The 13,063-nt window shown below is 42.2% G+C and overlaps 1 protein-coding gene across 2 annotated transcripts in view; it reads right to left on the bottom strand.

Annotated features, from left to right (window-relative positions):
• LOC111978118 (equilibrative nucleoside transporter 1) overlaps positions 1-13,063 on the bottom strand; it is a 60,471-nt gene that overhangs the window by 17,916 nt on the left and 29,492 nt on the right. The window contains exons 1-2 of one of the 2 annotated variants that reach the window (XM_024007946.3): positions 6,210-6,473; positions 4,132-4,224 (exon numbers count right to left, since the gene is read on the bottom strand). The exons of the other annotated variant lie outside the window; for it this stretch is intronic. The gene's annotated coding sequence lies outside the window, so the exon portion shown is untranslated. Of the gene's footprint in view, positions 1-4,131; positions 4,225-6,209; positions 6,474-13,063 lie in introns of those variants that run through there. 2 annotated transcript variants of the gene reach the window in all.

The raw sequence follows: 13,063 nt of genomic DNA, 5'->3' as shown, positions 1-13,063 counted from the left end.
GCAAATGCTGCCATCAATCCACGGTTTTTGGTTAGGAAAGGTTTTAATAGTGACAGTAGGTACGACATCTCCGATGCACTTGCTAATAAACTCGCTCACAGAGTTAGCGTATACATCAATGTTGTTGTCTGAGGCTATCCGGAACATATCCCAGTCCACGCGATTGAAGCAATCTCAAAGCGTGGAATCCGATTGGTCAGACCAGCGTTGGACAGACCTGAGCACGGGCGTTTCCTGTTTTTAGTTTCTGTCTGTAGGCTGGGAGCAACAAAGTGTAGTCATGTCAGATTAGACGAAGGCAGGGTGGGGGAGGGCTTTGTATGCATCGCGGAAGTTCGAGTAGCAATGATCCAGAAAGCTACCAGCCCGTGTCGCGCATTTGATATGCTGATAGAATTTAGGAAGGCGTGTTCTCAGGTTAGCCTTGTTAAAATCCCCAGCTACAAAAAAAATGCAGCCTCGGGATGTATAGTTTCCAGTTTACATAGAGTCCAGTGAAGTTCTTTCAGGGCCGACGAGGTATCTGCTTGGGGGGAGGGATATACAGCCGTCTGTGACTATAATCGAAGAAAATTCTCTTGGAAGATAATGCGGTTGGCATTTGATTGTAAGGAATTCTAGATTGGGTGAACAAAAGGACTTGAGTTCCTGTATGTTGTTGTGATTACACCATGAGTCGTTAATCATAAGGCATACACCCCCACCCTTCATCTTACCAGAGAGATGTTTGTTTCTGTTGGCATGATGCATGAAGAAACCGGGTGGCTGTACTGACTCCGACAACGTATCCTGAGTGAGCCATGTTTCCGTGAAATAGAGAGTGTTACAATCTCTGATGTCTCTGGAAGGCAACTCGTGCCCTAATTTCGTCCACCTAGTTATCTAGAGATTGGACATTGGCGAGTAACATGCTCGGGAGGGATGGATGGTGTGCTCGCGTTCTGAGTCTGACCAGTAGGCCGCTCCATCTGCCTCTCATGCGGCGACCGCGTTGTTGTGGGTCGGCCTCCGGGATTAGAGCCAATGTCCAGGGTGGAGGTCCGAACAAAGGATCCGCTTCGGGAAAGACGTATTCCTGGTCATAATGTTGGTAAGTTGACATCACTTTATATCCAATAGTTCTTCCCGGCTGTATGTAATAACACTTGAGATTTTCTGGGATAACAATAAATAATACATTTTTTAAAAACTGCATAGTTTCCTAAGGACCTGAAGCGAGGCGACCATCTTTGTCGGTGCCATCATGTTGAAATGTCTGGTGAGTATGCAGGCCATGGACGAACTAGGACATTTTCAGCTTCCAGGAATTGTGTACAGATCCTTGCGACATGGGGCCGTGCATTATCATGCTGAAACACGAGGTGATGGCAGCGGATGAATGGCACGACAATGGGCCGCGGGATCTCACAGGATCTCTGTGCATTCAATCTAATAAGACCAACTGAGACTGTGTGTCACATGGTTAAAGCAGGAATCCGATTGGTTGTACCCAGCTCCTGTTCATTCTGTCTCACTCGGTTGAACAAGTCATCAAAGAGTGCCAGCTGGCTGGCGTGCCCTTCTGGACCGAAGCCTGTCCCCGTGCCTGATCAACTCTGAGCCACAACACAAAACTCCACTTTGTCCTGAGCCAACGACACTTCAATGGTGCCACTCAAAAGAAAAAAACTGATCGTAAGTATTACTATTGCAGTAACGTAATTGCTGGCGCATAGAGCCCGGTAACACTGTACAACAAAATGGGACTTGAAAGGAGTGTGGTTAAAATCAAGGTGGGAGAGGAGCAAGCATGCTATGAAAATCAACATTCAAATTAAAATGTTCAATCCCATTGACCATACTACTTTTTCCACAATTGATTCGTAGTTTCAAGATTTAAGGTTTATATGTGAGAATAATTTTTAAGATGTGTACTTTCCGATTTTTTGTACTCACTACCTTGTTTAAAATCACTTCATTGTGGACGTCGTGCATTGACATCCACAATGTAGGGGGGAGGTTCTAAGGGATATGCAAGATGGTGATGGACTGATATCAGCCAATTAAAACCAGCGGTTGTTTCGTTCGCTCCTGCCATAGACTTCCAGTCAAGTTCCATTCTGAGGCTCTGTGAAACCAGATGGTGTTCGACAGAGAGAGCCAGCTGGTGGACAACATTACTATTGCAGTGGAAATTGGGCTTTATGACTAACATTATACCCTTATGTCAAGTTGTAAAACTCATAAGCCAATCATAACTACTTCTGGCCCTAAGGAAAATACTGACTGACAACTGTTGAGATTAGAAGTTGCTTTGCCCTTGTAGTCACCCTATAAATCTAAAGCCGTCCCATTACCATCGTTCCCAAGAGATCAGACAGTAGTGAGAAAGCATTTTGAAGTAGTGCAGCGCTCACCCTTTACATTAGCATAGAATGGGGTCTATATGATCTTGATTACACCACCAAATCGAGGTGGACATGAGGGCTATGTACTGGATTAGCTTTGTGACTTACATTCCCAGACCGTGTTCTCTGGCTATAGTGTATGGGTTATATGACAAGATGAAAAGAACCGCACTCTTCACCATTTCCCAGAAGTTTATATAGTTTTACTCTTATCACCGTGCGACTGTCATAACTTAATCAAGATTTTAAAAGACATGCTCAGGAACTTGTGTGCAAGTCTAGCAAGATGCACACACAGCAGAGCCAGAGAGCAATGACGTGGTGCACATCATTCGGGGACCACTTTTGGCTCGTGAGCGCTACTTTCAGAACTACTGCCTAGAAAGCATACAAAAGTACCGGTTAATCTCTTTAAGGGAAAAAATCAATACTACTCCTAAGAGAAATTGTCCTATCCAAAATTAGCAAAACATTCCAGCAAAGTAGCAACAGATACCTCTTCACAAAGAATATTAAATAATCCCCCCGTGCATTGGATAAAAAAGGAGTAGCAACAGTATCAATGTTTTTCCACATGGTGCAAGTCATCCCTCTGATTTGTGGGCAGTTTGCGAGCAGTTCCGCTCAGGGCATAAATCTGGTGGAACTATCAGAGCTTTCCCTGCCTTCACCCCACTACCCAACTTTGGTGACAGGACACACTCCCACTCACCAACACACACACCCTCTGCATGCATGTACTTCAATCCTTTACAATCCTGTTTAAAACAACCAAAGGCGCACGCTCACATTTATCATCCAAAATCTAGTTCCTTCTCCCTTTCCAGGGATCTGGTTGCTGAATCTGACATAAGGTGGATCACCATGTCAAAAACAATGTGGGTTCTTGGAATAGCCTGAGGGATGGTGTGAGGGTTGGTTTATAACAGCCACGCCTGGGCCTGTAATAGGAGACTGGTACATACGGTACTGTGGCGTGTCTGTGGGTTGCTCATGCAACCAACACACAGCCAGTCACCCTGACAGGCACTACCTCCAAACATCCCAACATAGAGCCCCTTTATTATGACAGTTGGCTATGAGTGGTGTGAACATAAAAATCCTATTGATGGCGAGTTCTCAGTAAACTCCCCATTGCTAGTTTCTCTCCTGCTTCGGATGGGGTACTTTGGAAATAAAAGCCTGGGCGAAATACATATTCAGTTCATCAGTTCCACATGACTGAAATAGCATTTAAATCAGCACAGCAGGCCTAGGTAACACAGTTGGAAGTGTTAGATACTTTGACAGACAAAGGCGTGGAGATGAACCCAAGTCTTTGGCCTTTGGCTGAGAGAACAGAGAACATGTCATGAGAAAGCCAGTGAGAAAAATAGAATACTAAAAGTTGGCATGTGTGTATAGTGCAGTTAAATTCAGCTTTGTGCAGATAATTCAGAAGCATGTGATAGTATCAGTGTTCTTTCCCACCTGGACTATGGACACACAAGCCATTACTGTACTGCTCTTCAAATCCAACTTTATTTTCATAAACATTTCGGACTGACAGGAAACCTGATGGCATTATTTTTAGACCTGGAGGATACTCAACGTTTAACAGCTCATAACCATTCAAATAGATATTATTTAAACGCAATCTCTTTTGATAAATGTATCCTCTGCATATTACCTAAACTGCCAACATATTAAACCTACTACTTTATATTATAGTTTATTATACACTTCAAGGGTTGGTGGCAGTTACCTCTGAAGAGTGGAAGGCAGGTGAGCAGTGCACTGTGGTGCCAAACCAAATGTCCTTTCCTTTGGCCACAGACGGGAGAACTGAAAAGAAAAGCTGCTCACAGAAAAGGAATACCAGGGTCACCAATCGCATTGTTATCAATTACCCTCCCTTTTTGCTACCAATTATTTCCTGCCCCTAAAAAAATACTAATTGAACAATGCTACTCCAACTCTCTGAAGATGGACATTAGCTACTATGCATTTAGCTAAATGTTTAGATAAAAATGCACTGTGTGGCCATTTCACACAGGAGTGAAACGCTTTTGCTGTCTGTTCTCGCTCACTCAGTTAGCTGCAGTTCATCAGCTGTTCATTGGCAGTTCTTGCTACAACAAAGAAGCCATTCTCGTGCTCCACAGCCAGGACTGTCAAGATGACACAGAAATAGCACTGACACATGTGAACGACAGCACGCACAACGACAAGCGAGGAAACACTGGGCTAACCATGCTTCTATAGTTAGCCATGCTATTAGAACAGTGTTTCCCCAAACTTAGTCCTGGGGGGTACGTTTCGGTTTTTGCCTTAGCACTAGACAGCCGACTCAAACAATCAAAGGTTGATGATGAGTTGGTTATTTGAATCAGCTGTGTAGTGTTAGGGCAAGAGCCAAATCATGCACGGGAGGGAGCATGATGATCGAGTTTGGGAAACGCTCCTATAGAAGACTTGGCTATGGTCTATAGACAACTCTTCTGGGAATCATTTAAAGTAAAGTAATGTTTGTCATGCTCGATACACAATTATAAACTGGGTGGTTTGAGCCCTGAATGCTGATTGGCTGACAGCCATGGTATATCAGACTGTATACCACGGGTATGACAAAACATTTATTTTTACTGCTCCAATTACATTACTAACAAGTTTATAATAGCAATAAGGCACTTCGGGGGTTTGTGGTATATGGCCAATATACCACGGCTAAGGGCTGCGTCGTGCTTAAGAACTGCCCTTAGCCGTGGTATGTTGGCCATATACCACACCCCCTTGTGACTTATTGCTTAAGTATATCAAACGACATGCAGACAAGTTTCAGCATTGGCTAGTTAGCCAACTGACAAGTCGGAAATGACTACTAATACGCAACTAGGCCTAATGCTTTGAATACACTGACAGTGTCTTTGCGCAAAATAGTACGCAGCATCATCTGGATATGTATGCAACTAAAGTTCAACATTAATTTTCTACTACCGTTTCTGTCAAGTCATATATGCATACAGTTTGACGCATACGTTAGATAAATCCAAGGTATGCACCACACCGACGCACTGCAACTGCAAGGCAGCATTTCATTGGAAATTAATGTAATTCTGGTGTACCAAAATGCAAGGACGCCGTCGGTGTGTTCGAAGCCCTAGAAAGAAGAAAAACTCACAACAATTAAACAACGCAAAACAATAACTGGACAGCTAGCTTGCTGAATTAGATAACAGATGGGTCGGGTGTTAAGCCAGACACGAACCAACAGTCCCCATTGCCTTGTTCTTGTCACATTAACTTTCCTTACCGCTTGCATTTTGGTACACCAGACTTACATTAATTTCCAATGAAACGCTGCGTTTGCGTTGCAGAGGCAGTTGCAGTGTGTTCGGTGTGGTGCATTCGTTGGTAGACGCCTTGACAGAAATGGTAGCAGACGGTGAATGTTTAACTTTTGTTACATATATATCCAGACGATGCTGCATAGCGCAATGACACTTTCGGTGTGTTCAAAGCGCAAAATTTGGCACTAAATTTAATTCCAAATCACGACAAAGAGTTTCCTCCAACAAACCATAAACGTTTGTCAGCACCAAGGCGCAGAAAAAGGTATGAAAACCCGAACAAAATTACACTGTAGGAGAATGTTTCAGCTAACAATTGCCATCACTCATTCGTAAACAATGTGCAATCATAAATTGTAGCCTAATCTGACGCTATACAAGTTACTGCAATATTTTACTCATTTGTAAACTATTCTACAACTGAGCTATGAATGTATAAGTAGTTCTCAACAAAAAGTTAAACAGTTCAATGCTATTTCTACTGGAACAGTACCTTAGCGCGAGAAGAAGAGTATCAGTAGTCTGTCCTCAACCCGGTCAAAATTCAGGATGTCGTGAGGAGCCGCACATGCAACCCCCCCCAACTCGTGACATGCAGCAGCACTGATTGATGACAGAGTGGTTCCCAAACTTTTTTTTAAAGGAACTCAGTCAGGTTTTCCTCTTGTCGTGTCAGTCATTGCAGACCTAAGAGTGCTATTTATAACTTGTCAGAAATGTCCAGTTTAACTAGCCCATGTCAGCTAACGTTTTTAGGCCATTGATTTAGTTGTAATGTTTGAGTCACTCATATCACATGAACACACAAGACATGGCTAAATGTGTAGAATTACAGGAAATTTGCTTTAAAACTGCACAATATTATCTAAATTGACAGACATTTCAAACTTAAAAATAAAGAAGACTTCTACAATGCAGTCACCGAGAGATTCACCCTGAAAGACAGATGAATGGGCAGCAGGTAGCCTAAAGTTAGTGGTTAAGAGCGGCCAGTAACCAAAAGGTTGCAGGTTCAAATCCTAGGTGAAATATCTGAATGTGCCCTTGAGCGAGGCAACTAACCCTAATTGCTCCGGTAAGTCTCTCTGGATAAGAGCGTCTGCTAAATGACTAAAATGTAAAGCAATGGACTTCATTTACAAGTTAAAAGGGCAATTCTCCCACTTTTCAACATCATATTCATTATCCCCAGCACAATACCAGGTTCTACATATGTGAAAACGGGCGTTTTTATGATCTGTAGTTAAAAAGAAGAAGGATCCTAAAAAATGCTTCTCTTTGACACCATAGTGTAGGATTAAAAAGTAAGAAATACTGTGATTTTCTAAATCTGCAGTTTATAGCCAGAGGGAGGGTATTTTCTTGCTCCCCATGTCACCGTGAATTTCATGAAGTTGAAAATCACATTTTTTTTGTTTTAACTTTTGATGATGTCATCAGGTATAACTTTCTAACTTTATATTTCTTCCTACAAAACCTAGTAATGCGCCGCTTTCTCATATGTAGACACTGGTGTTGTCCTGTAGATCATGAAAATTAGTTGGTAAAGTTGCCCTTTAAGGTAGGTCTAAATGCCTTTTTTTAGGGTTAGGCTACTGTTGAATGAACATGAGAAGATTAGTGCTGTTGTCCATTCAGCACCACATAGTTAACCTGTAGGCTATCATATGAGCGGCCCCCAAAGTATGTGTAAAATGAGTAAGCTCAAGTAAGCTGTTCTAATTGAAATCGGCCTTCATCACATTGGGGAGATGTCGAGGTTAGAAAAACCCTTGGTGAGGACCAACGGCCCTGCAGTTTTATTCACTATGTCCACATCTATGTTTATGCTAGAGAGCGACCAAAAGTGTTTGTGGTTGAACAAACAGACTTGTTATCATTCCTCTTTATCCAAATAAGAAATGGGAAATGTGAAACCATCTGCTTCGATGGAGTCCTCGCCAAAAACCTGAGAGCGTTGAACTGCCATAGTACAAGCTTGACTGAGCATGCACAGGATCTACACTAACTAAATCACTCCATTTTATGTCTTGATAGTGGATGATGTTTAATCATTGGCCATTATCCAGCAATCAAACGAGTTGAACAAGGAATGAACAATGAAAGACCTCCCATTGGGACAGTTTACACAAAACTACATGGGGTGCAGAGTATAGGGCCCCCATACTCAATTGGCGGACCATGGTCCGGATCCGGACCCAGAAGGGGTCAATGTGCACCACGGGTCCCGACTACAAGTGTTTTTTTTTGGGGGGGGGGGGGATCTCGGTTGGAATTCAATCTCTGGTATCATATAAACACACACAGGACATGGGAACATTTGTACAATTGCAGAAAATTAGCTTTAAAACAGAAAATAAAATAAAATGCCCCATGGCAAAATGTGTAGAATTGCAGGAAATTCACTTTAAAACTGCAAAAATGTCTCTCTGCCAACAAGAGGGGTGTGAACAAACCCCCACCTCGCAACCCATGTGACCTCATCATATGGATTGCGAGGTGGGGTTTGTTACTACGGCAATAAATTACAATAATATTGAGTACCGCTGGTGTAGGGTATGTCCAATAGCATTACCTCATTACATTAAAAAAATGTTTGTCGTAAATGTTGTTTTCTCCAGTTGCATCCAGTATCGCGTGGACTTGGGTTGATGCGTATCACTATGTTGGGTTTGTGTGTGTCACAAATTCTACATTTCATGTCTGATTGATTTGATTGGCAGCAACACATACAGTTGAAGTTGGAAGTTTACATACACCTTAGCCAAATACATTTAAACTCAGCTTTTCACAATTCCTGACATTTTAATCCTAGTAAAAATTGCCTGTTTTAGGTCAGTTAGGATCACCACTTTATTTTCAGAATGTGAAATGTCAGAATAATAGTAGAGAGAATGATTTATTTCAGCTTTTATTTCTTTCATCACATTTCCAGTGGGTCAGAAGTTTACTTACACTCAATTAGTATTTGGTAGCATTGCCTTTAAATTGTTTAACATGGGTCAAATGTTTCGGGTAGCCTTCCACAAGCTTCCCAAAATAAGTTGCATTTTGGCCCATTCCTTGACTTTATTGTCCTTAAGCCATTTTGCCACAACTTTGGAAGTATGCTTGGGGTCATTGTCCATTTGGAAGACCCATTTGCAACCAAGATTTAACTTCCTGACTGAGGTCTTGAGATGTTGCTTCAATATAGCCACATAATTTTCCTCCCTCATGATGCCATCTATTTTGTGACGTTCACCAGTCCCTCCTGCAGCAAAGCACCCCCAAAACATGATGCTGCCACCCCCGTGCTTTATGGTTGGGATGGTGTTCTTCGCCTTGCAAGCATCCCCCTTTTTCCAACAAACACAACAATGGTCATTATGGCCAAACAGTTCTATTTTTGTTTCAWCAGACCAGAGGACATTTCTCCAAAAAGTACGATCTTTGTCCCCATGTGCAGTTGCAAACCGTAGTCTGGCTTTTTTTATGGCGGTTTTGGAGAAGCGGCTTCTTCCTTGCTGAGCGGCCTTTCGGGTTATGTCGATATAGGACTTGTTTTACTGTGGATATAGATATTTTTGTACCTGTTTCCTCCAGCATCTTCACAAGGTCCTTTGCTGTTGTTCTGGGATTGATTTGCACTTTTCGCACTAAAGTACGTTCATCTCCAGGAGACAGAACGCATCTCCTTCCTGAGCGGTATGACGGCTGCGTGGTCCCATGGTGTTTATACTTGCGTACTATTGTTTGTACAGATGAACGTGGTACCTTCAGGCGTTTGGAAATTGCTCCCAAGGATGAACCAGACTTGTGGAGGTCTACAATTTTTTTGGGCTGATTTCTTTTGATTTTTCCATGATGTCAAGCAAAGCGGCACTGAGTTTGAAGGTTGGCCTTGAAATACATCTACAGTTACACCTCCAATTGACTCAAATTATGTCAATTAGCCTATCAGAAGCTTCTAAAGCCATGACCTAATTTTCGGGAAATTTTCCAAGCTGTTTAAAGGCACAGTCAACTTAGTGTATGTAAACTTCTGACCCACTGGAATAGTGATACAGTGAATTATAAGTGAAATAATCTGTCTGTAAACAATTGTTGTAAAAATTATGTCCTAACCGACTTGCCAAAACTATAGTTTGTTAACAGGAAATTTGTGGAGTGGTTGAAAAATGAGTTTTAATGACTCCAACCTAAGTGTATGTAAACTTCCGACTTCAACTGTACATTTGTGTCAGTCGATCACGAGACCATGAAATCAAGTGACATACAATGCATTCGGAGTATTCAGACCCCTTAACTTTTTCCACATTTTGTTACGTTATAGCCTTATTCTAAAATTGATTAAATTGTTTTTTCCCTCACAATATCCCATAATGACAAAGCAAAAACAGATTTTTAGAAATTTTTGCAAATGTATTAAAAATAAAAAACGATCACATTTACATAAGTATTCAGACCCTTTACTCAGTACTTTGTTGAAGCACCTTTGGCAGCAATTACAGCCTCGAGTCTTAGGTATGACGCTACGAGCTTGGCACACCTGTATTTGGGGAGTTTTTCCCATTCTTCTCTACAGATCCTCTCAAGCTCTGTCAGGTTGGATGGGGAGCGTCGCTGCACAGCTATTTTCAGGTCTCTCCAGAGATGTTCGATGGGGTTCAAGTCCAGGCTCTGGCTGTACCACTCAAGGACATTCAGAGACTTGCCCCGAAGCCACACTTGCGTTGTCTTGGCTGTGCTTAGGGTCATTGTCCTGTTGGAAAGTTAACCTTCACCCCAGGTTAACCTTCACTCCTGAGCGCTCTGGAGCAGGTTTTCATCAAGGATCTCTTTACTTTGCTCAGTTCATATTTCCCTCAATCCTGACTAGTCTCCCAGTCCCTGCCACTGAAAAACATCCCCACAGCATGATGCTGCCACCACCATGCTTCACCGTAGGGATGGTGCAAGGTTTCCTCCAGACGTGACGCTTGGCATTCAGGCCAAAAAGTTAAATCTTGGTTTCATCAGACCAGAGAATCTTGCTTCTCATGGTCTGAGAGTCTCTTTAAGTGCCTTTTGGCAAACTGCAAGCGGGCTGTCATGTGCCTTTTACTGAGGAGTGGCTTCCGTCTGGGCACTCTACCATAAAGGCCTGATTGGTGGTGCTGCAGAGATGGTTGTCCTTCTGGAAGGTTCTCCCATCTCCACAGAGGAACTCTGGAGCTCTGTCAGAGTGACCATCGGGTTTTTGGTCACCTCCCTGACCAAGACCCTTCTCCCCCGATTGCTCAGTTTGGCCGGGCGGCCAGCTCTAGGAAGAGTCTCTGTGGTCCAAACTTCTTCCATTTAAGAATGATGGAGGCCACTGTGTTCTTGGGAGCCGTCAATGCTGCAGAAATGTTGTGGTACCCTTCCCCAGATCTGTGCCTTGACACAATCCTGTCTCGGAGCGCTTCGGACAATTCTTTCGCCCTCATGGCTTGGTTTTTGCTCTGACATGCACTGTCAACTGTGGGACCTTATATAGACAGGTGTGTGTCTTTCCAAATCATGTCCAATCAATTGAATTGACCACATGTGGACTCCAATCAAGTTGTAGAAACTTCTCAAGAATGATCCATGGAAACAGGATACACCTGAGCTCACTTTCGAGTCTCATAGCAAAGGGTCTGAATACTTATGTAAATATGGTATCTGTTTTTTATTTTTAAAACATTTGCAAACATATCTAAACCTTTTTTCGCTCAGTCATTATGGGGTATTGTGTGTAGACTGATGAGGGCAAAAATTAATCTAATCCATTTCAGAATAAGGCTGTAATGTAACAAAATGAGGAAAAGGTGAAGGACTGAATAATTTCCAAATGCACTGAAGCTTTGAGTCTAAATGTAGCACTCTGACTGACCATTTCTTTGGACAACACTATAAAGCATTACTCCAAGTGTTGTTTTCCAAATACTCTCTAGATTGTCTGCTGTGGATGTTAAATTTGTATGTTTGAATGGAAGTGGCTGAAGCATTGTTTATGTTCGGCTTTGACAGTATACATCTGGATCTGCTGAGCGTGAGACTGTTGTTTGCTCTTATGTTCCAACTGCATTCACCCACACCCTGTTTAGTCTAAAATAAGGCTGCTGGGATTTGGACAGAGACCATCGGAGGAGTTGTCGTCTGGCAAGTTCCTCTCAAAACACCCCAGATCCCAAACCCATGAAGGAGTTGTAGTCTGGCAAGTTCCTCTCAAAACACCCCAGATCCCAAACCCATGAAGGAGTTGTAGTCTGGCAAGTTCCTCTCAAAACACCCCAGATCCCAAACCCATGAAGGAGTTGGGCTGGCTGATGGATACTCCAAAACCAGTCCTCTAAATGGTACGTCGCCCAACACCATATTACACTTTATAGAAGTACACCTGATTACATTAATGAAACAAGCGCAAAACGAAGATGTTTGTATCATATAATAATTGTCTCTGTCACGCCAACCTCGGCCACATGTTTTTTTTTTTTATTTCCTCCAGGAGCGAAAACTCACTCCGCACACAGAGCAGAACAGCTCTGACTGTATTTTTCCAGAGCCGTAGTACGGGAAAGAGTGTCAGGGTTAGACCTGTGGTGGTTGTCTACATTTGTACAGCTTGTCCTGCCACCCCCATTCCATTTATTCCACTAGTAGACCAGTCAACAAACTGTATTCTGGTTAGTAACCCCAGTTTATATTTAATCATGATGTGTCAAGATGTTTGTTTACCAAAATTGGTTTGAATTCTGGCTGATGTCATCTACCCATTTTAGTAACGACAGGCAATAATATGCAAATACGAATGTAAACATGTCTATTCTATAACTGTTCAATTTGTGGCACAAAAATAAAGAAAAAAAACTTTCACAAAAAAGGCTGGAAGTGGTGTTTTTGGACCACATACTGAGATTATTATTTTTTATTTTGAAAATGTATGTGCTCACTACTGTAAGTCGCTCTGGATAAGTGATTAAAATGTAAATATAAAAATATAAATTTAAGACTGAGAACAGAAACAAATTCCAGGGGAAAGCCTTTTTTGAGAGATCTCTGAACCGCATGCAGGATTAGAGGTTTGGGGAACAAAGCACAGAGTACGGATACATGCTCACAATAATGCGATTATTGTGGATAGTCAGATTAATATACTCATTTTATTTAAAACATTTACAAGCTTTGCAAGAAGAACGAATTCCCTAACAATCCTGTTTAAATCCTGACCTATCTAAAATCAGTATGTGAAAACTACCTCATTCAGTTGTTCCGAATTTACTTCACTCGCGCTAAAGAGGGAGGCTCGCTCACATGCGCAGATCAAATACACAGATGGAACGCTGATTAAGATGCTTACAA

Source organism: Salvelinus sp. IW2-2015, linkage group LG18 (assembly GCF_002910315.2).
Source record: "Salvelinus sp. IW2-2015 linkage group LG18, ASM291031v2, whole genome shotgun sequence".
In the NCBI taxonomy this organism is placed as follows: domain Eukaryota; kingdom Metazoa; phylum Chordata; class Actinopteri; order Salmoniformes; family Salmonidae; genus Salvelinus; species Salvelinus sp. IW2-2015.
The sequence above is the reverse complement of the archived record's forward strand: the minus strand, read 5'-3'. Positions and strand labels throughout refer to the sequence as shown.